Source organism: Pseudopipra pipra, chromosome 12, assembly GCF_036250125.1.
Source record: "Pseudopipra pipra isolate bDixPip1 chromosome 12, bDixPip1.hap1, whole genome shotgun sequence".
Lineage (NCBI taxonomy): Eukaryota > Metazoa > Chordata > Aves > Passeriformes > Pipridae > Pseudopipra > Pseudopipra pipra.
In genome coordinates, this window is record NC_087560.1 from 13,317,627 (window position 1) to 13,343,828 (window position 26,202).

A 26,202-nucleotide genomic window follows, 5' to 3' on the forward strand; every position below is an offset into this window, starting at 1 on the left:
CATCTGGCACCACTGTACCAAGGGTGCCAACCCTGTGTCTGTCCCCAGGCAGGAACAGACAGGTGGGGAGCACACTAGCCCCTATCTTCAGGGATTTTCAGGATGTCACATGGTGCCGAAGCCTGAGGCTTGCTCACATTCTGACCTCTCCCCAAATCTCTTGGGCTGGCTTAGGTCGTCCTCTCCCACCAGATTTACTGCTGGTTATACGGGGGGGATTGGAGGAAGCCAAAACCTGACCCCCTCAGACAAACCCAAAAAGTGGGCAGAGGTTTGTCCTGCCCTGTACAACAGTGTATGTGGAGGGGTGGGAAAGAAGATGTTGTGATGAGAGAGCAGCTCCCAGGTATTTAGGGTGGCTTTTTCTTTTTTTGAGGAGAGTGAATTCCTATTAAATCATAGATAAATAAAGGGGAGAAAAAGACTCAGAGGAGACCAAGTGGTCTTCAATACCTGGTGCCCGCTGGTGTTGAGCATCTCCAACACAACCTGGTAACAAATGTATCCTCTCACCAATTATTTACCAGAAAACCTGCTTTGGCAGATCCCACATCAAATAAAACACATAGATTTTTCATGAGAAGGTTTATTTATTTTTTTTGGCTCTGTGTTCCATAAAACACATTTACTCAGTCACATACAAAATACATTCATCCAGTTTCTTTAAAACAAACAAAATAACCTCTCCTCTCCATCTGGCCCCTCTCTCTGCTCCTTTCTAGCCTGGTCTGCTTCCCTATTCCTCGCAATATGGAACATGACAGGGTATTTTCAATGCTATTTTTGTCCGTTGTGTCATAGCTTATATTTAAAATAGCATTTAAATCTGCCAAGTAGTGCGGTGTTTTAAACTGCTGTCAGACTGAATTTCTCCTCCTACATACCGCAGATTTCAGCTACGAGTTAAAGACAGCTGAGGGAAGCTTTTGAGGAAGGGGGGAGGTGGAGGTGGTTGGGGACCAGATTGTCTGCAGGTGTGAGGACAGTCAAAGGATATTAATAGGGTAAAGGGAGGCTAGAGGGGAGACACAGCCCCAAAGAAGACCAGGGAAGGTGCACATGGGAGTGAAATTGCCTTCCCAAAGGCAGGTCTCACTTGGGACAAAAGGCTGTGGTGGTGGGACCAGGCATGTGCACCCAGAAGCTGTGAAAGTGGGAGGTCCCTGGTCTAAGGGCAAAATGAGAGTCCCCCTACTGAGGGGCATTTGCTCTGCATTTGCTCACCTTGCAGGTCCCAAAAATAGGGTTGACTGAACCTTTAGTGAGAGAGCAGAGGACGAGGTTTTGCTGCCTTGCTTGCACTGGGGTTTATTCTCCCTTTCTTCATCATTTATTTTTTGGGACACGGCTGACATCTGGAAAGCCCTGTGGTGAAGTAGTACAATCATGGTCCATGGTCAATCCCTGGGAAAGAGCCCGTTCCCCCTGTTAATGCTTGTGGGGATCTAAAAGTCTGCTGGTCCGTGCCTTTCCTACCATGAATAAATATAACAGACATCCCCAACAGAGCTGGCTTGGTTGCAATCACATTAGAAACATCAGCCTAACCTCTCCAATTTGGCCAATTCAAACCCCCATGATCCCTCTGAAATCATCTCCCACTGGAGAAGGTGCTCCAGAAGTGGGTCTTCTCTCACATCTGAGCCCAAACCACCTTTGCTTCCTATGTTCAACCTTCAGCCCTTTACTGTAGGTGTTGTTGTGCTCCCTTGGTGGCCAGTTGTCCCCTTCAGTCCCACTCTACCCATGGAAAAATCCCAGCAGCAGGATGGGTCCTGAGTGATATCTCCCACCCTCTCCCCCTTTGCTCTACCCTGCCCCATGATCATCCTGCTTGCATGTCTGTGTCATAACAAGATGCATCACGTCATTGTGCTCCCAGTTCCTGGCACACAAACAGCACAGGGATTCCCAGGCTGTGGTCCCTGTCACTGCAGTCTCTGCCACCTTCCTTCTTTTTCCACTTGTCTGGGCTCAACTCCTTGCATGGTAATTGTGGATAGCACAGGAAGGACCAACGCGGGTGGGAGCAGCCTCACGCCAAGCCTGGTGGGCATGAGTCACCACCCTGCTGCAGAGGAGTTCAATATCTCTTCTTCCCCACGTCATTTTTGGCTGCAGTGGAGGTCTGGTGCAGCCCCACCAGAGCAGCTGATGTTCAGGAGGCGTCTCCTCCTGCACCCCTCTCTGCTGTAAGAGCTCCAGAGACAAGTAGTGTGAGGTCTCTCTGAGCACCTTGCACAGCCCTGCACCTTCCTCAACTCCAATGGGGACCACACTAGGCCCTGATGGCCACTCGATCCTCTCCAGTGCCTGTAGGGATGGATGTTTCACGGTGTGCCCCCAGCCTGCAGGTGCCCCCCACTTTCCAAAGAGGGTTTAGATTTCTCTCCTGCAACCGTCCAAGGCTCATTTCTTGCTCCATCTCTGCTGGTGTTTCACCCTCTCCTGGGATACGTGTGCCTGCCATTGATATCTCCTACTCATCCTCTTCTCTCAACACCACCTAAGGAAGGGACAGATTTAATTTTTAGCAACGTGTCCTCTGTGTCAATAACTCCCCCTTGTCCTCTTCTGGGTGCCAGGGGTATCTGCTCACCCATCTTCTCCTTCCTGCTCCTCACGCAGATTTCACCCCTCTCTCCACCCTCTCCCCTTCACCTTTTTCACTTCTGCCTGGAGTTTTCCATCTCTCACCCTTGTTCCCAGAGAGACAGGTGACCCTTCCCACTTACTGTGTCATGCAGTGCCACATTCCTCAACACATCCCTGTGCCAGCCCCAAAAACAGCTCTGCCACCCCTGGGACAGGATGGCAGAGACATCTCCATTACACCCCACGGCTTGCTGGGCTAAGACAGGACTAGCATCAGGATCTCTTCCTTTGGGATCACCTCACACCTCCAGCTTGTTCCCATTCCCCAGCTCAGTTCAGATAGGATGATGCACCATGACTGGGGGTGCCTAGTTGGGTTTGGTTATTTATTCTCCCAAAAGGCAAGGCTAGGGAAGGGGTACGGCTGGCTCCACGATTTCATCGTGGCGCGTTAATCAGCCGCATTAAAATTCCGAGACAGCTCCTGCCAAAGTGGCTGCGCGCCGTGCAAGGTGGCTGGGAAACGCCGGGAGCCGTGACAGGCAGGCGCAGGCAGACAAAGAGCTCGCTCCGTCACTCCGGGTCTGCTCCGGGAGGAGAAAACCAACACGCGCGCACACACACACACACACACACACTCCCCTCCACGCCACCACACAGCCCCACGCCGCCCGGCCACGCGGATGCCACCAGAGCCCACGGTGAGCAAGCGTGCGATGGCCAGAGAGCCTGCCAGCATCCCAGCACCATCCCAGGGGGGATGTTTAAGCTGGTTGAGCAACCCGACTGACCCCACGGGCTTTCATGGTACCCATCACGGAGGACTGGCGTGTCACGGTGATGGGACCACCCCCTGCTCAGCCCCCGGCATCCCCTCCCTGCGTGCGTGGGGAGCGTGTGTCCCCGTGGGCCGTGAGACCCCAGGACGAGGGTCCCCCCAAGCCTCACCAGAGCCCCTGCCAGCTGTAGTAATGCGTTTTGCCACAGGGTGCCACTATGGCAAAGCTGTAAGGCCGCCGGGCCCTCAGCCCTGTTGTGTAAGAATACCTGGCGTTACCCGCGTTACTCGTGGTTTCCTTCTTCCCCTCGGTTCCTTTCTCTCCCCATGCCCCCCGCAAGGAAACTGCGTTAAGAGCCCCCCAGATATTCATCCAAAGGGGACAGTGCTGCCAGGCGACCCCTGTGCTGCGGGACAGAAGAGGGGATGCTGGATCCCCTCTGAGTTGTCCTGAGAATGACACAGTGAGGACTGACACATCAACATGGCATTGCTCTGTCTCCAGCAGACCTGGCAGAGAGGAGAGATTCTGGAGGCTCTGTGGGACCATGTGCAGTGCCAGCGAGTGAGGGGGGTGCTGTGTAACCTAGATGTCCAGGAACAATGTGCCAACCCCGCTCCTCTCCTGCATCTGGGGTGCTGGGCTCTGGGGATGCAGCTCACCAATAAAGGAGGTCTGGCTCCATTGCTGGGAAGCAAGTAAAGGGCCTGGAGAGGCTACAGCCATTTATCTCCTCCAGCTTTTCTCCACGGATAGATCCGGCCAGACCTGTCCTCCCACAGTCGGGCCTGTGAACTGCCTGCAGGAAAGGGGATGCTGCAACTGGGGCACCCCATCCCACCCCAAATAGCCAGAACTCTGGGAACAAGCAGACTGGGTCCTGCACCCTAAGTTTCTCACCTCCCTGGCACACTCCAGCCCCTTTCCTGCCTCTCCCCAAAGACGAGGAGATGCCACAGGGCAGCTCAGCCCTGCATCCACAGCAGCATCCCAGCAAACCCACTCTGCACCCATGCGAGGGGGACGGCACAGCTCAGCCCAGGGAATGGAGCTGATGAGAGCTACGCAGGATCAGGACACGAACATGAGATTTTTTAGGGTGAAAAGTGCTCTGCAAATGGCAGGCGGTGGGATCCTGTGTGCTGCATCCGCCGCGGGCGGAGAGAGAAAGAAGATTCGCTTCTTCCCTCGCTAATAAAGTCTGGCTGAAATGACACAGTATAATCAGTGTTTACCTGGGAGTTTACATATGGTTTGTTGTAATTATAGTTTCAATTCCTGCTTTTGCATTTTTTTTTTATTTTTTTTTCCTAACATCTATTTTTCAATCAGTAAAAGTAAATACTATTTTCAGCCCAATGTAATTCTTCCACTCCCGTGGCCACAAACACAGCGAGGAGAGCGATTCCATTTGCGCGCTGTGCAATTGAGCAGAGAGAGGAGCCCGGCGGCTGTGGGGCATCAGCGAAGCCACGGCCGAGCAGGGACGTGGGGACGAGGGGACGAGACTGCCCTCCCCACCACCAGTCCCCCAGGGTCTCCACCCCACCAGGCAGGGCTACCTTTGCCAGTAAAAACCAGCACCAGGCCCAGACACTGCTTCCCATCACATCGGCATCGTTAAAACCCTAAAGCTGCCTGGTCGGAGGCAGCAGGGAAGGGATAAGAGCCATTAGGTGAAGCATCATTTTTTTCAGGGCTGGCAAAGCATTGTTCCAGCTTGGGGACTGAGTTGGCATAAAAGCACTGTGATCCCCGAGATTTAATTTCAACCCCCTCCATTTTTATGTGTGTGATTTATAACAAATCAAGGATGCTGGTGTCAGGTCCCCTTCTTCACCCAACTATTGTCACACACATACACGCTGATTAAAACCACCCGGCCCCTGCCGGTTCCTCCTTGTCCATCCATCAGATGCTCTGGGGACAAACTTAGACATCCCACTCCTAGCCCACACCTCCATCCATGCATGTTCTGGTGCCCTGGGTTTTAAGCCAATATTGGGTATTAATTTGGTTTGCTCATACACACATTAAATATATACAAATAAGTTCATTTATTTATGTCGTGCACCTAAATCCTTGTCGAAATAATCGGGAGCTCTGTCTCAGGGAGGAATTGGGCATTGTTTGGATGCAGAATAAACATGTTGCCCTAGAGACACAGAGGGTTTCTGCCTCGGCCACTCCAGTTGAATATTTGCTGGTTCAGACACCATCTGAATTCGGTGCCAAGGCAGAGCCGCTGCTGGACGCCGGTGGGCAGCTGGGCAATAATGTCGAGAAGGGGACTGAGGAGGGGACCCTTCTCCTGCTCGGAGGGTCTCAGCCCCTCAGGGGAATCAAGCTGAGGCCAGTAGCCCTGCCTGCACCCCACTACACCCTAGCATCCTTATCATCCTCATTTGGGGTTAAAAAATAGGTGATGAGGACGCTTCTCCTGGAGCTGTGTCCTCGGCCTCCACACTCCCACATGCCCTGCTGCCAGCTGGAGGAAATTTTTGTTTTTAATCATCCCCAAAAGGGGCTGTTTTCTCAACAGCAGCACAAGGTAGCCTGAATATCCCTGGGACCAGAGGGGAACGTTTCAGCGAGGGGTTTGGGAGGGGACCCTTGCCCCCAAGACCCCAGCACAGCACGCAGGGAGCTGGGGCTGTGGCTGTGCGAGAGAGGAGCCTCCCTACAGCAGCCAGGGCTCCCCGGGCTTTTGGAGTTTGGCTGCACCAAAAAACGTCTGTCCCAAAGCACCGGCAGCTTTGGCCGATGAATTCCAGGGAGGCTGAGTTTGGGTTTTCCAAAGGTGGGAGGAAGGAGGGGGAATATTTGCTGGGTCAAGAAAAACATCCCTCTCCCACCGCTGCCTGACACTGAAAAGAAAATTAAAACCCAAGCAGTTTTAAAAAGATAAAATAAAACATTGTTTTATCTCTCACTTCCACAAAAAAAAAAATCTCTTCTCACCAATCTCAAGCACGAATATATTTTCTTAGTACATTTCTTGAAAGCCTACCACACTCAACCTTTTTCTCCCCAAATTAAGAATGAGCTGGTTTAAACTCTCACCCAAAATATTTATTGCAAGGAACAAAGATATTGGAATTGCGTCTAGCATTGGATTTCAATTCTGCCTTTCAGGCTTTTATCTTTTCAATCCAAATTTCAGTGACAATAATCCAATTTTGATTGACATTAAAATTATTTATTGTCACATTGTAGCTGTTTAATAAATTGTGCCTGCTTTATTTTTTGGCTTATAAATACTGTATCTTTACTACCTTGGTGCTTAATTCAAGGGAAGAAACCACTTCTGAAGGCAGGCAGCAACAGTCTTAGCCCAGGCAAGATATAAAAATGCCTTTTTACAGACATGAACCTGAAGAAAGAGCTGATTCCACCTTTTTACTAATTTATATATTTTAAGTCTCTCTGGTTTATACAATTTTGCTTTATTTTCCAATGGTAAAATATGCTCCCGTGAGCTACATATAAAATAAAGATTATTTTAATCTCCTTTCAGATACAGAACAATTATTTGTCAGGAACATTTAAAAAATCAGGAAAACAATTCATGACATTTTCATGATCCAGATTTGAGAGATTTTTCACTGTTCTGGGAGTGAGTTCATAAAAAAAAAAAAAAAAAGAAAAAAATTAAAACAAAGCCAGGCAACATCCATTTCAGAGTGCCATTAAAATCTGGGTCGCGTTGCAAATGATTTTCTTTTTTTTTTTTTTTAATTTCCACAAATTACTGAAAGTTAAAAGAACCATCATCCCATTTTACTATCGAAAAAAAAAAAAAAAACCAGAAAAAAAAGAGAGAGAGACAGAAAATTAAAAAATAACATAGAAAAATGTAACCCCTTTAGAATAAACCAAAAGCAGTTCTTTGGCAGAAATATTTCCCTGGGTGGAAGATTTCAAGCCTGTGTCCCAGAGATGCTTTTTGCTGATGGGGGGTCTGCTTTTTGCACTGGGTACCAGGGGTTGCTGAGGGGTGCAGGAGGATGCCAGCGCCCAGTGATGCTCTAGGGACACAGCATCTCACTCCGTGCTTGCAGCAGGCAGAGGAGGCTTTTTGCCCACTGTCTAAATGCCCTGAAAACCCTTTTGGGGGGAGCCTGTTGGCAGATAAAGGAGGTGTCTACCAGGAGAGAGTGGGTTTGTTCCCCATGCAAATCAGGGTGGAGGGGCCAGGGCCCCAGTTGGGCTTGTAGGATCAGGGAGGGATGCAGGGCAAGTCAGGGAGCAAGGTTGGTCTGCAGGACTGTGTCTTGGGCACCTCTGCCCCTGCTCCCCAATGCACAGACCGACTGCCACCCCTCCCCTGCAGCACCCTTCCCTCCCCAAAACTATCCCAAAGCCCAAATCTACATCTTCTTACATCTACACAGGTTTGGTCCTGACTGTTATTGATGCTGCTATTTCAGGGTGGTGTTGGGGTAAGGCCTTCCCCACAGGGATATGGGGTGTCTTGGGGACATAGACTCTCACCAGTGCCAGGGGGGAGAGTGGGGCTGCCCTGCATCTCCCTGCTGATGTCCTGCACTGCCTCTTCCAGTGCCAAGCGGCCGCAGTGGCTCTGGCAGCCACATTTGTTTACGGGCTGAATTTGTATTAAAACGGTTCATTATTTTCCTGACTGGCAGGTTTCCAGGGTCCGTGCTAGTTAATAATTGCTGCCAATTAAAGCTTCACAAAATATGCATTGCAGGGATGGGGATGGGAGGGGGACACAACACGCGAGGATTTCTCCCAAGCCCACGGATGGCTCATGCCGCCGCGGAGGAGCCCCATGGAGGGTTAGGGATGCAGTGTGCCATCACTGCTCGCCACAGGAACCTCCCAGGGTTGGGACAGCAGAGGCCCCCGAGATGGGGATCCTTTCAAGGCTGTCACTGCAAAGGGGTTTTGTCTCTTTACAGAGGCCAAATTTGCAGCTGGTGGAGGGAACATAGCAGGATCCATCCCAGCCCTGTGGATTGCAGCCCCTTCGACCTTGCAGGTATCAGCTTGCCCATCCCAAGCCTTGATCTGCCTGCTCACCCTGGGCATGTATGTCCACAGGGTGGGCGGGCAGGGCTTGTGACATTTATCCAACCCTAGACATCCCACTGCAGCTGCAAGAAGGTTTCTTTTCAAAGCACAACTCCCTCTTTCCCTACCTTTCTACTTGTTCCCTTCCACTGTTGGAACACCCTCTGTCTCCGCAAGCCAGCAGACCATCTCCTCCAAATCCCACCCTGACCCCACTTCGAACCCAGACCCAGGCACAACCTGGGAAAAAAGCATTTCTCAGGGGTGAAACAAGCAAATCTCCATGGTCCAAAACCCACCTGGGGCTGGGTCTGCCCAGCTCCTTCCACCTGTGACCTCGGGTGTCTTTTACAAGCCGTAAAGACGCGAGCACGTTTCCCGACCACCACTTGAAAAGCAGCCAAAGAACAGGAATTCTTTAGAATCATTATTTAGCGAACGCTCACCCCGCTCTTTGAAGCTGGGAAGCTCGGCAGAAAGGCTGGGTGTTCAGGCGGGCTGTGGCTACGGGAAGGCTGGGGGGAATGTTTCTTGGATGCTAAAATCGCTCGGAGAGATGCAGGAGCGGGAGCGCGTTCGTGGGGAGGACGACTGACGGGGAACTGCTGCCTTTCAGAAAGGCAAATAATCGCAGCCTAGGTTAGCTTTTCTGTCGAGAGAATAATTGTGCTTCTAAAGGCCCTGATATGATGAGCAGCACTGCTTTGAAATAGAAATAAATACATAAATAAATCAGAGATCTTGGACTGATTAAGGCAATTGCTTCCCTTGCTTTTGCAACCCCTTTGGGTCCTGGTTCCCAGAGCCAATTACATATTTAAAAAGTTTCTCTCTATAAAAAAAAAAAAAAAAAAAAAAAGAGGACTTGCAACTCTAAAATAAAGTTTCTTTGTGGTTGCCTAATGAACGGCAAGGGCCAGGGCAGTTTACAGTTATTAATTGGTTTTAAATGGCTCCAGCTCTGTCTCAGAGCATTATTTTGAGCTGGCCACAATGTGCCTGTGCCCTCCTGGCTGCCTGACACGGGGTCAGGGCACACTGGGCACCACTGGCCCAAGCCCCTTTGTGTGGGTGAGCAGCCAGCCCGCCTCCCCCATGGCCTCTCCTCCTCCTCCACCCCATGGTCAGCACTACAAAACCTCCCTGGGGACCTGCCGAGCTCCCACTTTCTCAGCCAGGGTACGGATGCAGCCAATGGGGAGAGGAGCTGGGAAGATTCTGAGGATGCTCAGCCATTGCTTTTCCAAATGAATTCACAATTTCTCCAGCTCCCTTCTCCCTCCGGTGACTATGGGAAAGATTTGCTTTGCCACCCACTTCCCACTTTATCCCCCACCTTGGCACACTGCAAAATCCTCCTTGCTACCCAAACCCTAGCTTATTTCTAGGTTCTGCATGGCCACAACACATTAGAGCTAGGCAGCCGGCACCAGTCCAGGGACTGCCTAAGCATTGCTTGGCACATCGCACCTGACACCACCACGCACCTTCAGACACCGACCAGGCAGAGAAAAGGCTCTATTCCTCACCCAAAAACTCCCAAGGAGCTTAACTGAGCAAACAGTTTCTTTGCCATGAGGATGGGGAAAATAAATCTTTCTCCCAGCCCAAGGAGGTGCAGAAACCTCAGCCTAAAGCAAGGCAAGGCTTGAGCCATGGGCCTCCTTGGATGTCTTCTCCCTGAAAACATGCACTATTGACAGCAGAAATTATGTTGGATTGGGTTTGGGATGTAAGGAAACTCTGGAGATTATTGATATTTTCCAGAGCTGCTTCCAAACCTATTCTTAGGCTTGAACACGTTGTGTGTGTCATCTCCAATGAAGAGTTTTAAGCTTTAATTCAAAAAATAGCATTATGTTTATAATACTATATAAGGTTTTCTCCTGGCTGTACGCACGGGACTATATATGTGTCGGTGTGTGGGTGCGGGTGTGTGTGCAGGGATGGAATGAGACAAACAACTCAATCTGGAGCTGGTGGGGAGGAGGAGCCGCACACGCAGCCCCAAGCAGCGGCTGGTTCCCTTTGGTACCGGTTCAGTTTCTGTTTTACCAGCCAGGCAGAGTCGTCTGAATAAACATGTTATCATTGGGACCAATCCGTACATAAACAGGCGGTGATGTTGTAGGTGCAGGAATACACCTGGGGGTGCATGGGGGGGGGGTGTGTTCTCCAGCTGTTGAATGCTGGAGATGGGGCTGGTGCGTGACAAGATGCCAGACGGCTTTTCAGCACGTCAAATCTGTATCTCAGCACTTTTCACAGCGCAGAAAGGAAACAGTAATTAAGTGACAGGACTTACACGACTTCTGCGTCGGAGAACCCTTTCAGTCCTGTGCACGTGTGTGTTGACGTGCCCCACCCCACCAGGTGTGGCCTCACTGCTTTTTAAACACAATCCTGATGGTTTTGTGTCATAATGGATAAATTATTCAGCAGAAAAAGTGTTTCCCCCATTCTGGGATTTTCCTGCTAACACCGCATTGGTCATTTCTGTTGGTCCCTGCCCAGCTTTACTGGTTTTATAAAATGCTCTGGAATAATACCGGGAATAGCAGCGTGTGGGAAGGAGAAAGGTTTTATCTGCATGGGGTCTTCCATCGCCAGCTCTGTTTCTATGGATATCTGAATGGAGTTTATATTTATCTCTCCCATTTGAGCCATGTGTGTAACTTCGGAGGAGGAGGAGGAGGAGGCCAAGAGCGGAGCTGCTCCACTGCTGGCTCTGCTGAGCCCTGACTCCTTTGGATCACCAGTGACAGGTCACCCAGGTGGGCAACACCAGCAAAAAAGTCACTGAGAGGAGGGGAAGCTGCCAAAATACTTGGACTAGAGCTTAACACAGCAGCAGATACTGTGTCCAGCAGGGAAGTGGCCCCTCTGCAGCCCCCAGACACCGGTCAGGGAAGTCAGGGCAGGAGCATCACTCCTGGTCCCCAGTCCCTCCCACAGCTGCCCTGTAAATGTCCAAATTTCCTGGTAGCGAGGGATTTTCCATCTGTCACATTGTCCTTTGCTGTCAGGAGAGGAGTCGGCACAGCCCTGGTGCCGGGGGGAGCATGCCGGGTGCCGGAGCAGGTAGGAGTGGGAAGGCGAGCACATGACTCGGCCTGGCCCCGGCGCACCAGCTCCCAGAGCATTACCATGATGGCTCCATCATTAATTGATCAATCACTGGATGACAGTTAATTAAGTAGAAAATAAAGCTACTCTGCCCAGCCTGGCATTAGTAGGCAGCGGCATTAGGATTTCTGGAGTACAAGGGGGAAATTAAAACACAAAGACACAGCTGGAGGAATAACCCCATTGCTGGTGGCTGGGGGTGGCAGCCTGGCATGATGCTCCCTGGACCAAGACGTGCAGGCAGACCCTGCACGGCAGCAGTGACCATTCTTGGTTTCTCCCCTTCCCCAGAAGCTGGATCTCACCCTCCAGGCATAACCCCTGTTATCTGTGTGCCCCTTCCCCAATGGCTCTGGTGCTGGGCACTGGCCACCAGACCCTCACCAGCCTACAGATCTGCAAAGGGGCTTTTCCTTTCAATCCTGTTTTCTCATCTCTCAGTCCTGCCTTGTGGGCTAACCCACAGCCAGGTTAAGGAAAGAGAGAAAGCCAGATAGAAAGCATCCTCTTGCCCCCTGCCTTGTGTGCCTGGGATTGTCTTGATATGAAGAATTATGGTTTTTGTTAAAAACTATTACTAATGAGGCGTCTTTCCTGCCCTTAATTGTTGCCAAGGCGATGACCCCAGCCAGCCATCTTTAATTAACTTAGACTAGATCTCCTGAAATGAGTTCCTCGGGTAAATTGCTCACCACAGCTTTCAGGCACGGAGCCGTGTTTGCCAAGGCCACCCGCTCCAGCGCGCTGCCACAACCACCGGCAGAGGTGATGGCACGGGCTGGTGTCCCCCCCTCTGCCTCCCCCTGCCACCACCAGGCCAGGTAATCCAAAGCCAATGGGTAGAAACTCAGAGTAATATGGGGACAAGATGAAGGAGTGACTGACGCCTGACCACAGGGAGCGGGCTGAATGTGGATTTCTCCATAAAATAGGAATTCTCCCTGGCTGCTGGCTGCTCCCATCATGGGGGCTGTGGGACCGGCCGCATGGTGGCTGGCACCTCTCCAAGCGAAAATCACATTTCCTGCCTGACAGATAACGTCGGTCAGGAGAATGCCAAGGACGATTCCTGAAAATGCCATAATTGTTTTAATCTGATGGCGGATAAAAGATAATGATGCTAACAATATTTAAACGTAATTATAGTTTCCTGCGGCTGTTGGGCTCTCTGAATCCTCTCCACTCAAGTGGCTTTGTTTACGAGCAGCTCCAATAAGGCAGCGCCCGTTTTCCTCTTCTATTGCCTTCACACCTGCACCTCCATCGAGGCAGGGGGTGGACACATGCCAAGAGGCTGGATCTCCTCAGGGATGAGTACTGGCCAGCTCTGCAGCCCCCTTGGCTCTCCTGTTTTTGGCCTGCTATCACCCATCCTCTGTCTCCTGGGATGTGATGCCTGCCTTGGGAAAGGGGTTGGGATGATGGTGCTTGGACCATGGCAACCCCAGAAGAACAGGGATCTGTTTGGGAGGTTTTAGGGACAGGTGGTAGAAGTAAATCCCCCCCCATTGGGATGGGATAGGCATATGGTGGCTGATTTATACCAGTCACCTGTGTCAGAGCTGCGCCCTCCCTATAGCCCCCAAATCACATCCTCAGCTCCCCTCCAAGATAAAATCCCCAATATCGACATAAAACAACAAAGCGGGACTAAGGGAATTTTCAGGAATGATTTGCTGATGGCAAACAAATAAAAGGCACTGGAGGTGGATGTCTGGGGGCTTGCAATCTCCAGGAAAAGAAAATGGAGGAAGAAGAAAATGGGATGAATCCCTACATTGGAGACTCTCCTGCATTGGATACTTCTACCACCATCTCAAAGGAATCCCCCCAATCTTTTTGAGGGGGTCAAATGCGCTGGCAGCCCAGGTAGGGATAGCAGAGGTTGCAAAAAGAGCTTGATTGAGTGCACAGAAACAAGTAATGAGAAAAGACGGGATTTAAGCAAGGTTTTTAGAAAAACTTAAATATGAAATGGCTATTTCAGTAGCTGGAGTCTAGCCTCCTGTGTGAATTGGTCTTTGTAAATAGGAATGGAGGATAGCCAACTTCCCGAAAAGGGCTCTACGGGGGGTCCGGAAAACCACAACGTCCTGACTTTAATGGGGAAAACAGATAGAAATGGTAACAAAGAATGGGGAGAAACAGCAATAAACCTGATTGTTTGGTAAATAAGGCCGAGCCTGTTGCCGAGAAGTGAAGTTTGAAAAGCAGCTAGGGAATGAATAACCGGTTAAAAGTTAGGAGACAAAGTGGCATAACAAACCCAGGGGGTTCCCAGCACTGAGGGGTCAGTGCCGGAGCCCCCGCAGCAGGCAGGAGTGCGAGCCTTCGGAAGTGCCAGGGAAGAGGGAGGAAACAGCAACAGGACGATATCCACTGCTGCTCCAACACTATAAAATCTGGCACTGTACAGAGGGGAAGGGTCTCGCTGTGCTGATGAACTTGGCCTTCAAATGAAGGAGGAATTCAGTGTTGAGTACAGAGAAAATCCACTGTAGGCACATGGCAATGAAACAGCTACATCCACCGAGGAAGAGCACTCCAAGGCATGGGTATGACTTTGAAAAGATCAGCTTGGTCACTGGTAGGGGTAAAGAGGCACATGGCATGTCAGCAACGACTCACAATAGACCAGGGGAGAGGGCAGGGTGAGGGAAGGGCAGAGGTTGGTTCACCCTGTGCCATGTGGGTCCCTGCCTCACAGAGGGCATCTCATGGGGCTGGGGAGGCAGAGGGGCAGGAAAAGGAAAGTAGTTGGAGTTGTCAATAGCTGCCATCTGAGGAGGGAATAAATAGAGTAGGACTCCAGCCTGCAGAAAGAGGGGCTTGGATGTGCCAGCTGAACACCTGGCACAGGGAGCTGCTTTGGCAGCCACCTGGGAGGATGCAGGGACAAAAAGTTTAAAGGGATTGGGAAAGTAATTGGGAAAGAACAGAGAGGTGCCTGGCTGCTGGAAAGGCTGTGAGCCAGCTGGGGCTAAGGGCTCTGCAGAAAGTAGGGCAAGAGCAGACAAGAGAGTGCCCTTTCCCCTCCACTGTCCCGTGCCCTGGCCTGGAACACCTCTGGGGAGGGAGTGACTCATCCCCGGAGTTGCGACTGTTTTGGGCGCAGCCCGTGGTGCTCCACTCGTCCCTGGAGCACCTCTGCCCCCCAGAGACAGGGATGCACCTTGAGAGGGGACCTCTTTGCTATAGAACCAGGAAGGATGTCCTCCCTCTCAAAATACACCTCCAGGTTTCCCAGCAGCTCGTCCCCACCCAGCTGGGGTGGGTTCTCCCCAGTTAGCAGTATCTCCGTGGAAATCCACCCAAGACACACAGAGACAGGTCTTTAGACAACACGCTCGTGACGATGCTTGTCCACCCTGCTCACCCACGCAGGACCGAGTCGTGGATGGGGGTGTGGGTCCCGGGGAAGCCCGGCCTTTGCCCTCCCCGGCCCCGCAGCCACGGTTCCAGCCAGACTCGCGACCGTGGCCACGCGTGGCCGGCGCAGCGCGTCTCCACGGGCTCGGCGCAGCCCCGACGGGGCGCGTTGACATCTGTAACCAACACGCCGGCTCCGGCAAAGTCAGGGCTGCCCGGCCAGGCGGAAAATTAACACTGACATTGAGTTTAATTAAACAAAACAACCAGGCTGCGAGCTGGAGCGGGGACGTGGCGGCAGCTGGAGGAGCCGGGCTGGGCGCGGTTCGGGACCGACACCCGCCGCCGCCCGCCGGGACGAACCCACGTCGGCCGGATGGAGCCCGATGTGGCTCGGGAAGCCGAGGCCGGCTGGGTGGCCCGGATTCCCCGCGGACACTTCTGTCCAGGGCCGGGAAACACAATTTTCCCTCCCCGTTTTGCCCGTTTCTTTGCAAAAAAATGCGCGGGGCGCAGCACGGCGGCGGAGGCCCACGCGTGTCTCTCCCCCGGCGTGGAACAGGACGGGTGCCCGGCGGGCTGAGGCGTGGGGGCGAGGCGACGGGCGCTCCAGGGGGCGGATTTCGTTGAAAGGAATTTGGGGAGATGACCAACTGACACCCATCCCCGCATCGGCTGCGGCCCGGCGCCTGTCCCCAGCCCTAAATACAAGAGGTTGGAAACGGACTAATGCGGGCAGGTAGAGCCCGGCAGAGCATCCCGGCCCAGCTGCTCCCCGCCGGGCAGTGGAGCACTGGGCAGCACCAGCAGAGGGGAAGCCGTGCCAGAGGGGGCTGTGGTTTTACGCTTCTCGGCTCCGAGTTGGGTCGGACGAGGCAGAGCCACCGCGCCCGCTGCCCGCCGCCGACCGCTGCTCGCATCGCAAATCCTCCGCGGAAGAGCTGAAATTAGGGCGCAGCTCCCACAAGCCGGGCAGGGGGCCAGTGTCCGGTGTTTAGGGCTGGTTTTCGCTGACCCTCTCCATCCCTCTGCCTCCTCCGAGAGCTCCCTCCACCATTAAAGACCCCTCGTGTTCCACCCAGCCCGCTGCGTCTGGGTCCTGGAAGCGAGGGGTGATCCCTCTGCCGTCGGCCTTCTCCTCCTCCCAGTCCACAACTTTGGGTCTTTTAGCCCGGTCATTTTATTTTATTTAACCTTTTTTTTTTTTTTTTTTTCGAGTGGGGGGAGGGAAGGCGTGAAATGTCGGCTTTGAAGGATATTTGTAATAACATAACCAGCAAAATGAATGTCATATTTTTGCTCCAATGAATTGGATTTCCTGAAATATTGTCTCCGTAATGATGCCTTTAGGCTCCTCTGGATTAGATAACTCTCCAACCACATCAAGGAGGCTAATTATCCCAAAGCCACTTTTCCACATCTATTTCACACACCTATGTGTATCTTATGTTCAGAGACACGATACTCTCCCGAAACGCTGCAGGGACGCTCACCGGGAAGGGACAGCGCCCACCCCTGCGGTGTCCCGGCGCCGTGGGGAGCCCCGTCGAGCATCCGTGACGCCACCAAGCCCAAATCCCCTCCCAGCCAATCCGAGAGGCCCGTCCGCACATCATCAGCCCGCGCTGGCCAATGAGGGGCGGCCCCGGTGGGATCCCCTCGACGGCTCGAGGTGCCCGCGGGCCTCTAAAGGGGCTCCACGGGACCCTCCACCCCGTCGGGCACCCCAGGGTCGCACCCTCGGCACGGGGAGGGGGTGACACCCCCGGGAAGCGCTGGGGCAGCTGCCCCCGAGGTCACACATGGGGGTGTGGGAGGGGGTGAGACCCTCTCAGGGCGGTGGAGGTTCGAGGGACAGAGACCCAAACAAGAGGCGGGGGTTTTCCCCGACTCCACCGAAACCCCAACGCCCCCGGGGGGATGCGGGCAAAGCAGCCCCCGCACACTTGCAGGCGGAGCCCAGGCGGCCCACGCGTGGGTGCTCCCGCCGCCACCCACCCCCGCCCTGCTCCGCCCGGCGCGGGTCTCCGTCCCGGCTCTTTGGTTGGGCCGGGCAGTCTGTACTTCGGGATTATTCATCTCCTGCAAGTTTTTTGTTAGGCGGCCCTGAAAGGCCTCAAAGGCTGGGAACACCATTCTAATTACGGGGAAGCACAGCTTATTTAGAAGATAAAAAGAGACTTGTAGTCTCATAACAGCTTCTTATATCCGTCAAATAAGGATCTCTAATGACGGGGTGAGAGCCAGTGAATGCCTAAAACAAACTAAAAAAAAAGGAGCGAAAATAAAGCAGCCAGGGGCTTAAGATATATTAAATTACCCTGATTAGGAATTTAGGCCGTGGCTCGAGTCTGCTGGAGAGGCTGGCGAGGGGGGGGGACGGAAAGTGCTGCTATTCATTTCTGGGGAGAGGGGTCAGTAGGTCGGAGGAGTTCACAGGGCCTGGCTCTATTCTTATGCTAACAGAGAATACAAGCGCTGGCCTGGAAAATAGAAATGAATTTGCAATAATCCGAGCCCCTCTGTTTGCAAGGCGAGCGGCTCTATAGCTAATTGCAGCCCGGCCTCGCCCGGCCTCCCCCGCCTCATTGCGGACAGTTGTAACGATGCATGGGAGATTAGAGCCCGAGGGGTTTTGGGGGGGGATTTAAGCCGTCTCCCCCCCCCCCCTTCTCTCTGCCCGACGGTGAAATATTCCGGGGCAGGCGGTGGTGTTTGGGCTGGCTCTGCTCGCAGGGAGCGGGGCCAGCCAACTTCTTGAACTTCCCCGGAGCCGCGCAGGGGAGCGGCCGCCGGGCAGCGCGATGTGCCGGGGGAGGGAAGGGGGTCGTCTCTGCGCGGCCACGGGGCCGGGGGGGTGGGAGTGGGGGAAGGCAGCGCAGGTCCCAGAGACGGGGGGACCCCCATTGAGCTGCCGGTGACAAGCAGTAAATCGGGGAAGAATAGCGCATGGAAACACTCCGTCGGGGCCGCTGGCCGGCCCTACAGCTGCCGCCCCGTCTCGCCGCCATCAGAGCCACCGTCTCCCCGGTGGGATGCCCGGCTCCCGCCCTGCATACCGACGCCTCCCGCCTCGCACCGGAGGGGTCTCTCCCCTCACCCGAGGGGTCCTTCCCGCACCCGAAAGGTCCCTCCCGCACACCGCGGGGTACCGCCGCCCTCCGTTCCGGGCCCGCCCCGTCGGCGGCTCGGCGGCCTCAGAGTGTTTCAGGACCCTGGACAGGGGCGGGGCCGCCGTCGGGGCGCGGCGCCGCCGGGTCCCCGCGCGTTCCCCGACCGCGTCCCGCCGAGCCAAGGGAGGGGGGTCCTCCCTGGTCCGGCCCGATCTTGGCCTCTCTCCTCCTTTTGCCTATGTTACTGGGCTGGGATCACCCCCACGGTGGCCGCCGAGCCCCGGGGCCGCGATGTGGGCGCGGGCCACTGTTTGGCTGCGGGTGGGAGCCCACGCCGACACAAACATACCCGCCTGTGCGGGGAAACCGTGTATAGGGGACAAAAATGCAGCCGAAAGGTTGTTTTAATGAATATCGAGTGGCTCGGCCAGCCTCCGCCGCCCTCGCCGGCATGCGGGCTGCTCCCGGGGCTGGGAACGGTGCGGACTTTCTGCCGTGCCCCGACAGTGAAACGGGGTGACAGAGCCCCGGGGTCACCTTGCCCGGTCCTACCGACAAAGAGCCGGCCCTACTGCCAGAAATAGAGCCCTCTCTCGTTAAGCACCTCTTCCCCTCCTCCTTCTAGCCTGTGCCTGGCCCCAAAGCTGGAGCCAGAGATGCTTCGGGTGACGGCTGTGCCTGGGGCTGGAGGCACAAGGCGGTGGTGGCACAGCGCGGTGACAGCCCTGGACCTAGACCAGGACCGGTTCCGCAGAGCCGGACCGGACCCTACGCTCCGGGTCGCCCTTATAGCAATTCTGCCGTGAGCTGCAAACTTTGCCCGGCAGCTCAGGGCTGTCCCTGCCAGCCCGATACTGGAGGAACCGGGCACAGGAGGATGGAGAGCGGATTCGGAGGCTGCTGTGGGCCAGGGCCGGGGCTGCCGAGGCCGCTCCAGCGGCCGCAGGTCTCAGGGTCCCCACTTTTTCAGACTCTTGAAATTCTCTCACTCGAGACTGAAATTAAAAGGATGATTCCCGTAAGTGGCACACGCCGGACAGAGTCATCCCTGCTCGGCATTGTCCGTGCCACGGGGCTTCTCCCGAAGCCTTCACTTAACACTTGTCGTTTTAAAAGGCAGAACCTCCGAATTTTATCCAGCGGGCTATTCTGAAGGGCTTCTTAAGCTTAAGAAAATTGTGTTTCAGGTACATTAAAAAAAAAAAAAAAAAGCTTAACCCCCCCCACCACAAAACGTACATATAATAATAATTTTAAAAAACAAAACCAAAGACCAAACAACGGTGTCTCTAATTTCCAATTGTATATTGAATTGCTAAAAAAAGAGGCGGCATTATTTGCAATAATAATCTATTAACTAGATTTGGGTGGAATTTTCAGCAGAAAAAAAATCATAACGGGGCTGCTCTGAATTTTCTCTCTCCCGAAGACATACGGGGAAAAGATATACTCGAGGTTTTAAACATTGTTTTGGAAAACAAATTCGCCGATGTTTTTATCTGCTCTGCAGTGGGACGCGGAGATGATAAAGCGCGATTTTATTTCTCGACGCCGGATGGAGTTTGGGTTCCCCCCTCCCCAAAACAACACCCGGTCCGGCCCCGCACCCTCTCCCCGCCCTGTCTTTTCCAGCCAGAAATAAACCACCGAGGTGGAGAAAAGCGGGCTTATTTGCTAGAATAAAAATCGGGTTTATTTACAAGAGAAAAAAAATTGTGTTTATTTGCAAGAATAAAAAGTGTGTTTCTTTTCAAGAATAAAAATCGGATTTATTTACGAGACCAAAAAACCTGTTTCTTTGCAGAGTGAGGACCCGCTGTTCTGGGAGGTGTGGGACACAGGGCTGTGCCGCGGCTCGGGAGCACGCAGAAGAAAGGGGGTGTTTTCCCTGCCGAGTGCCCCCTAAGTGGGACTGGGGCTCATTCCCCGGCGGGTTCCCCCGGGCTGCGGAGCGGCCGCTGCGAGGGGCTCCTGGGTCCCGCACCCAGCCCTGCATCCGTGGTGCCAGGGTGCTTCCCCGCTGTCTCATCGCAGTCGTGCGGGGATTTTGGGGGCGTGGGAGGGCAAAGGTGCCCAGGAAGTGTCCCCCCTTTCCCACTGAGGGTGGATTGCCCCACGGATGCGTTTTCCCCTGCCCACGACCCGTCGCAGGCTGTTCTCCTGCCTTTCTCTCAAGGATGGGAGAGCTGTTCCCTCTTCAACGAAAACCCGGGGGGGTGACAACGGGGCGCCTTGCCGTGCCCCCCTCGCCGCAGGGCGGCCGGCGAGGAGGGGAAGCCCGGCCAAGGTGAATCCCTCCGTCTCAACTGCGAGCGAGGGGCGGTGGCCTTCCCCGCACCCCCCGGCCGCGGGTGCTGTGCCCATCCCGCGGTCGGATGCGCCCCACGGATGCCCGGGATGTGTGGACACCCTCCGCTCATGTACACACACGTGTGCGGGACACACACAGATACCACATAATCCACCCCGAGGTGGATTACCCGCGGCGTGGCACACCCACCCGGGTACGGTGCGGGGATGCAACACGCGTGTGCGGCACATACAGAGGTCGCGGACACACCCGCGTCCACAGACGGACGCGGACATCGGGTTCACACCCGTCGTTTGCAGACGCACCCCCAGAGGCTGCACCCCGGCCGCCCCCCACCTCCAGGAGCAGGGGGGACCGCTCAGCCAGAGCCGTGCTCCCTCCCTGCACCTTCCCTCCCCAAATCCACCGATTTTCTCTCTCCTTTTCCCCACTCCACCCACCCCACGAATTGAAGGCGGCAGCGGAGCGGGGCTGCAAGAGGCGGTGGCTGAGGGCCCTCCGCCCGCTCCCTTCCCTGCACCAGGTGAAAGAATACAGAAATAGGTGAAAAAACAGAAATAGCCCCAAAAGAACACTGCCCGAGGTTTGGCTTTATTTATTCCTGTGTGTCTTTGTGCTCTGCAGTCCCAGGCCGGGCTGGGCGAGCCGGGTACCCGGAGAGGCAGCCCCGGTGGCGGCTTGGCGGGTCGGGCGGTGAGAGAGGGTGATGGGGTGCCACTGTCCGCGGCGGGGGGCGCGGGGAGCCGCAGGTGCTGCTGGCGGGAGAGACCCGCAATGGCTGTTTGGGTGTTGCACTAAAGCACGCTGCAGTGCGCACACTGCGGCCCCTCCCCCCGCAATCTGCCTGTATGCTAATGACATGCAAAGCGACTCATTTGCATGTTTATCTCTGTCAATGGGCAAGCGTGGCGGGCGCGGTAATACGTTTCCCACCGTGGCGTGGAGGCCTCCCCCCTCCCCGAGACCCTGACGGCCCCTCCGGGCAGGGCAGGGCCGGGCAGGGCGCTACTCCAGCCCCGCCGCCCAGCCCTGGCACCACGGCAGGTACTGCCACAAAATGGCTGCCGGGGGGGCCCTGCAGCCGCCCAAGCGCCTAATTCTGCCCTCCAGCAGCCCCTGGCCCATCTGCGCCCCCTCCCCACAAACCCATCGCCGGATTTTGTGCTTAAGCAGCCAATCGGGGGCGCGGCACCCTTCCCCCCTCCATCCCCCCTCCATCCCTCCTTTTCCACCCTCCATTCCTCCTTCTCCCTCTCCAGCCTTCCTTCTCTCGCCTCCATCCCTCTTTATTGCACCTCTATCCTTCCTTTTCCACCCTTCATCCCTCCTCTTCCAACCTCCATTTCTTCTTTTCTACCCTTCATCCCTCCTTCTCCCCCATCCGTCCTTCTCCCTTACCATCTCTCCATTCCCTCCTCCTACGCCCTCTCCCGCTACATCCCTTTTTCGCCTCCATCCCTTCTTTTCCCCTCTCCATCCTGCCTTCCCCACACCCAGGGCCAAATCCTGGCTGTTTCGCGGGGGTATTTCTTATTTCCCACCGACCGGAGGAAAAGTCTTTTCCCTCCTTCCGAGGGGCTCCGGCACCTGCCCGGGTGCTGAGCCCCCGGCTACTTGTGACCGCTGTGCGAGGCCCCCGTGGCCGCGGAGCCGCGGGTGGGCGCCCCGGAGGGGCTCGCCCTTGGTTCTTCTGCTGAGAGGGGTGAGGTGTGTCCACGGGCACTAGCAGGGAGAAGCAGCCGTGTGTACACACGCTTGCGGGCCCACAGAAAGGACGGACGCAGGCACCGGAGCCGGTGTGGATTTTTTAAATAGCCACTAGAAAAAAAAGCGCGGCCTCTCCCACGGCCCCGAGGTGTGCCCACGCCGCTACCGTTAAACACGCCTGTGGGAGCGCAGGACTCTGTTTTGGGGAGAGGGAGGAGATCTTGCGGCGACCTCAGCGCACCCTCGGCACAACACGGCGCGACCCCTCTCCCCCCATACACTCCAGGGGCCGTTCGGACGGGGAGAAACCCGTTCACAGTTCGCGGCTACAATGCAATACAATATAAGCTCCATTCCACGTATATATGTATAGAACACATATATTCTATGTTAAGCTATAATTTATGGCTCCATATTATACTCCACGATGCTGCGTGACGCGATACGACGTGACAGCCCCGGGCCCGAGGGACGGCACGGCTCCCCCGGTGTCCCCGAGCCGCGGGGCCGCCCCGCCCCGAGGCGTCGGTGAAGGGCGCCCGCCTCGCTGCGCTGGGCTCGAGGACTGGTTTGGGGGAATCCGCTCCTGCTTCCCCACCCGGTATCCCACCTCTTCTCTGTCTCTTCTCAGCCTCTTATCCCCTCCTTTCTTTTCCCCCTGTCCCAAATCTTGCTCCCTTCCCCAGTGAAGGTGTGTTCGCTCCCTCCGTCCTTTATCTCTGGTTTAGCCGCGAAAGGTGTGGGAGTGTGTGTGTGTTTATTCCTCCTACTTCACCCGAAATTCTCTTGGAAAAAAAAAAAAAAATCAGCCGAAACTCCAAATGTGTCCGATGCCCTCGGACCCGCCCTGCCCCAGTTTATCCCAGCACTACCCAACTGCAGGTGCTGGAAGGGGGTTTATTTGCGGGGTCACACAGCCCCCTCCCGGTCACCCTATGGCCTCCTCAATCCCATGTATCACACCTGTGCAGAGCGAGGTGTGACCAAGCTGGGATGCTGCTGCTGACCCCCGGAGCGGGCTTTGCTCCGAAGCCCCGTCCCGGAGGGCAGCGGACCCGCGGATGTCGGTGCTCGGGAGTCCCAGGGGCCTGCTGGGGTGCCCCCCAGCCCGCTCCCCGTGTGGGTGTTCCCCTCGCGAGGGGGGCGGAGAGAGGGCAGGCCGGGGCAGAGGCAGGTTTGGGAAGGTCCCCTCCCCTGGCTTTCGGGCTGCCCCCGCCAGCCACTGTCCCCCTCGCACGCCAGCTGGGGGGGATCCGCACCCCCGGGGGAGGTCGGCTCGGGGCTCTGCATCAGAGTGCCCGAGGCAGGTCTGGTTTTGCTGGAGTATGCGGGAACCCCTGAAGAGAGACCCTCCCCATCTTTCCCCTAAACCTGCTGTGTCATCACGCCCCGCAGCAGAGGCAGCCCCCCAAAAGCAAATGGGGATGTGTGTTGCCTTACCTGAGAGCTGGCCCGGGGGAGCCCCGCAGAGCGGGGGGTTCTGGATCCGGCTCGTTTTCTCCTGCCGTGTCCCGCAGCAAAAACTTCCTCCGGCCGGGGCCGGGGTCGGTGCGGGGTAGCCGGGCTGCGCCGGGGGGACCCCGCGGCCGGGGAGAGCCGCACACCCCGGGCCGTGTTTATATGTAGAAAGAGGGATAATTTGAGTGCTTATACCAAGAACTGGGGTTGTTAAGTTTGCAGGCAGACAGCTAAACGGTGCCAAGTGCGGGTAGGGAGGGGGGCGCTGGGGGGAGGCTGGGGGTGTGTAAGAAATAAAGAGCAATTGTCAGAGGCGAACAAAAGGCGGAGGATGGAAAGGAGCTGGGAATCCCGGGGCAGAGCCCCTCGGCGTGGACTTGAACTTGGGCTTTGACACCGTCTGCCAGGCAGAGAGCGGCTCTGGGCCGGGCGAGGCGGGCTGCGGGGTGAGTGACAACAGCCCCGGCGGCGCAGTGAGCGGGCATTACCCCCCCAAACACCCACCTTTGCCGGGGGGGCACTCTGCTTCAGGATACGAGTAATCCGGGGAATAACCCAGACGGGCTGAGACCCGACAGGCTCAGCGCAGCTCCCGGTGCGGAGGGGGGCGGTGGCGGGGGGACCCCGTCGGGGCTGGCCGGGGCCAGACGGTCGGGGGGGCCGCCCGGTTCTCACAGTCTGCGCCCGAGCCTGGATTCTCTGCACGTCCCGGCCGGTCCCCCCTTTGCTACTATTCAGCACTTAATTGAACATTAATGGCAGCTGGGGATGAGGTCATTGGAGCCGGCTTTTCTCACACATTTTTCATGCAAATCCGCTAAACTCTAAACAAATTTGAATAAAACCCCCTTTGTGCGGGCCCTCCATGGTGTTTTTCCACGGGCCGCTCCGCCTGTCTCCGCACACTTCATCCGGGGAGGGGGGAGAGCCGGGGAGACGAGGGAGCGTGGGGGGGTCCCTGCTCGGGCCTGGAGCGCTGGGCAGACCCAAAGAGGCAGTGTCCTCTGCGAGGCTCCCAAACCCAGATCACCCCCAGAATGCACACTGCACTAGCAGGGCCCCGTATTGTGCCATCATCTCCATTTGCAGCCCCCCCCAGCACCAGTTCCCCCAGTCATACTCCTTAGCAACACCAGATACCCCTGTACCACCTCGATAACACCAGTCCATCCCCAGTAGCACCAGTCCTGCAACTCACACCAACCCTCCCCAGCAATACCAGCTCCTTAAGTACCAGCAACCCCCCAGCAACCCCAAATTCCCCAGTGCCACCAGTGCCCCCAGCACCCCTCGCTGCACTGGGCCATCACATCCCTTTGCCTCTGTGTGAAGTGGTTTTTGGGTGCTCGTGGCTGCACAGGATAACGGCACGCAGAGCCCCTGACCCCCCTGCTCCACGGCCCCCGCGCAGCCCCCATTAGCATCCCCGCGCGCCCGGCCCCCTGCCCAGCCTTGAACTTGGCCATGCCGGGCTGCGCTCCTTCTGCCTGCCTGGGCTTGCACAATGCCGGCCTTGACCCATTGTTTGCTTTTTTCGGATTTCAGCTGGGAAAGCGGCCACCTCGCGCAGCCTGCCCCGAGCACGCCGGGAGCGGGGCACAATGGGGAACCCTGCTCTGCAGGCAGAAGGGCTCCAAATCATTTGAGAGACATATTCATTATATTCTTTCACGGGGGTCTGTTTGCATTGGGTTTAGCGGTTACTTCCCAGACGGGGTTCAGACCAAATAAAGATCATTGAGCAGCGAGGGATTCGCTCAGGCTTTCAGGGAAATGTGCCTGATGCGGGGCACGGCGCAGCCCGGCCGCTTGGCTCCTGGCTGCTCCCACTTTCCTGTTGATTTGCCTGGGTTTATTTTGTGCCCATTGCCTCCTCCATCTTGAGATTGCACCAAATCACACGGCTCACTTTTTGCAAAAGGGAGAGTTTATTTTCAACAGTGCATGGGGGGGCGGGATTTGAATGGGAGATAATTACAGGCAGTACGTTTCTCTTACAGGAACAGAGAGGGTGCAGCACAACAGCAGCAGGGCTGTCTGGCCTGGACAGGCTCACGGTCCTCTGGTCCACAAGCACAGCACCTTTGGGAAGGCTGTGCTCCCACAGCTCCACAGACCCAGGGATCAAGAGCAGCAAGGGCCAAGCTCTGCTCCATGAGCAAAGCTGGGAGCGAAAAGCTCCTTCCAACCTTCGTACACCCGGTATTTCACCAGTTGTTACAGTGACTGGCTTGGGTGTCTCTGTCTAAGCGCTTTGGTCCTGCTCAGGGGTATTGAGGGCACTGAAGGCAACATACAGGAGTGATGTGGGATGATCCCTTGTGTTGCCCTGGCTCCCTCCCCATGGGTGGACCGGCGTGATTCGAAGTGATGCAGAAACCCGCTGTGCTCATGAATCAAAGCTGCCTCCTCTCTGGGGCCAATGCAGAAGCAGTTGGGACCCTCCTGGAGAAACTCGGAGAAGTCAAGTGGCAAGTCTGGGCAGGCTCAAAGGAACTCACGGGCTTGAAAAATCCCTTCTCCACTCGCTGGGATCTAGGAAGGAAAGAAAAAAAATGGAGTGGTTATGATCTCTGTCAGGGAAATGGTGCAGCAGCCCTCAGTTGAGAACAGACCAACTTGTCTCACTGATGGAGCGAAACTCCAATCCTCTTTCCCTCCTCACCACACATTTCTCACAGCTCTGGACCACCTTTCCCCCTTCCCA

At 55.5% G+C, this 26,202-nt stretch overlaps 2 long non-coding RNA genes across 5 annotated transcripts in view; both read right to left on the minus strand.

Annotated features, from left to right (window-relative positions):
* Positions 1 to 570: 570 nt before the first annotated feature.
* LOC135420976 (uncharacterized) lies at positions 571 to 24,797 on the minus strand. The gene is made up of 2 exons (XR_010433802.1): positions 23,478 to 24,797; positions 571 to 2,506 (listed from the first exon to the last, which is right to left on the minus strand). It is a non-coding gene; the product is annotated as an uncharacterized LOC135420976 (long non-coding RNA).
* Positions 24,798 to 25,404: 607 nt separating this feature from the next.
* LOC135420975 (uncharacterized) overlaps positions 25,405 to 26,202 on the minus strand; it is a 40,317-nt gene continuing 39,519 nt past the window's right edge. For all 4 annotated transcript variants that reach the window (XR_010433799.1, XR_010433798.1, XR_010433800.1 and 1 more), the window contains one exon: positions 25,405 to 26,030. This is a non-coding gene — a long non-coding RNA (uncharacterized LOC135420975). The remainder of the gene's footprint in view (positions 26,031 to 26,202) is intronic.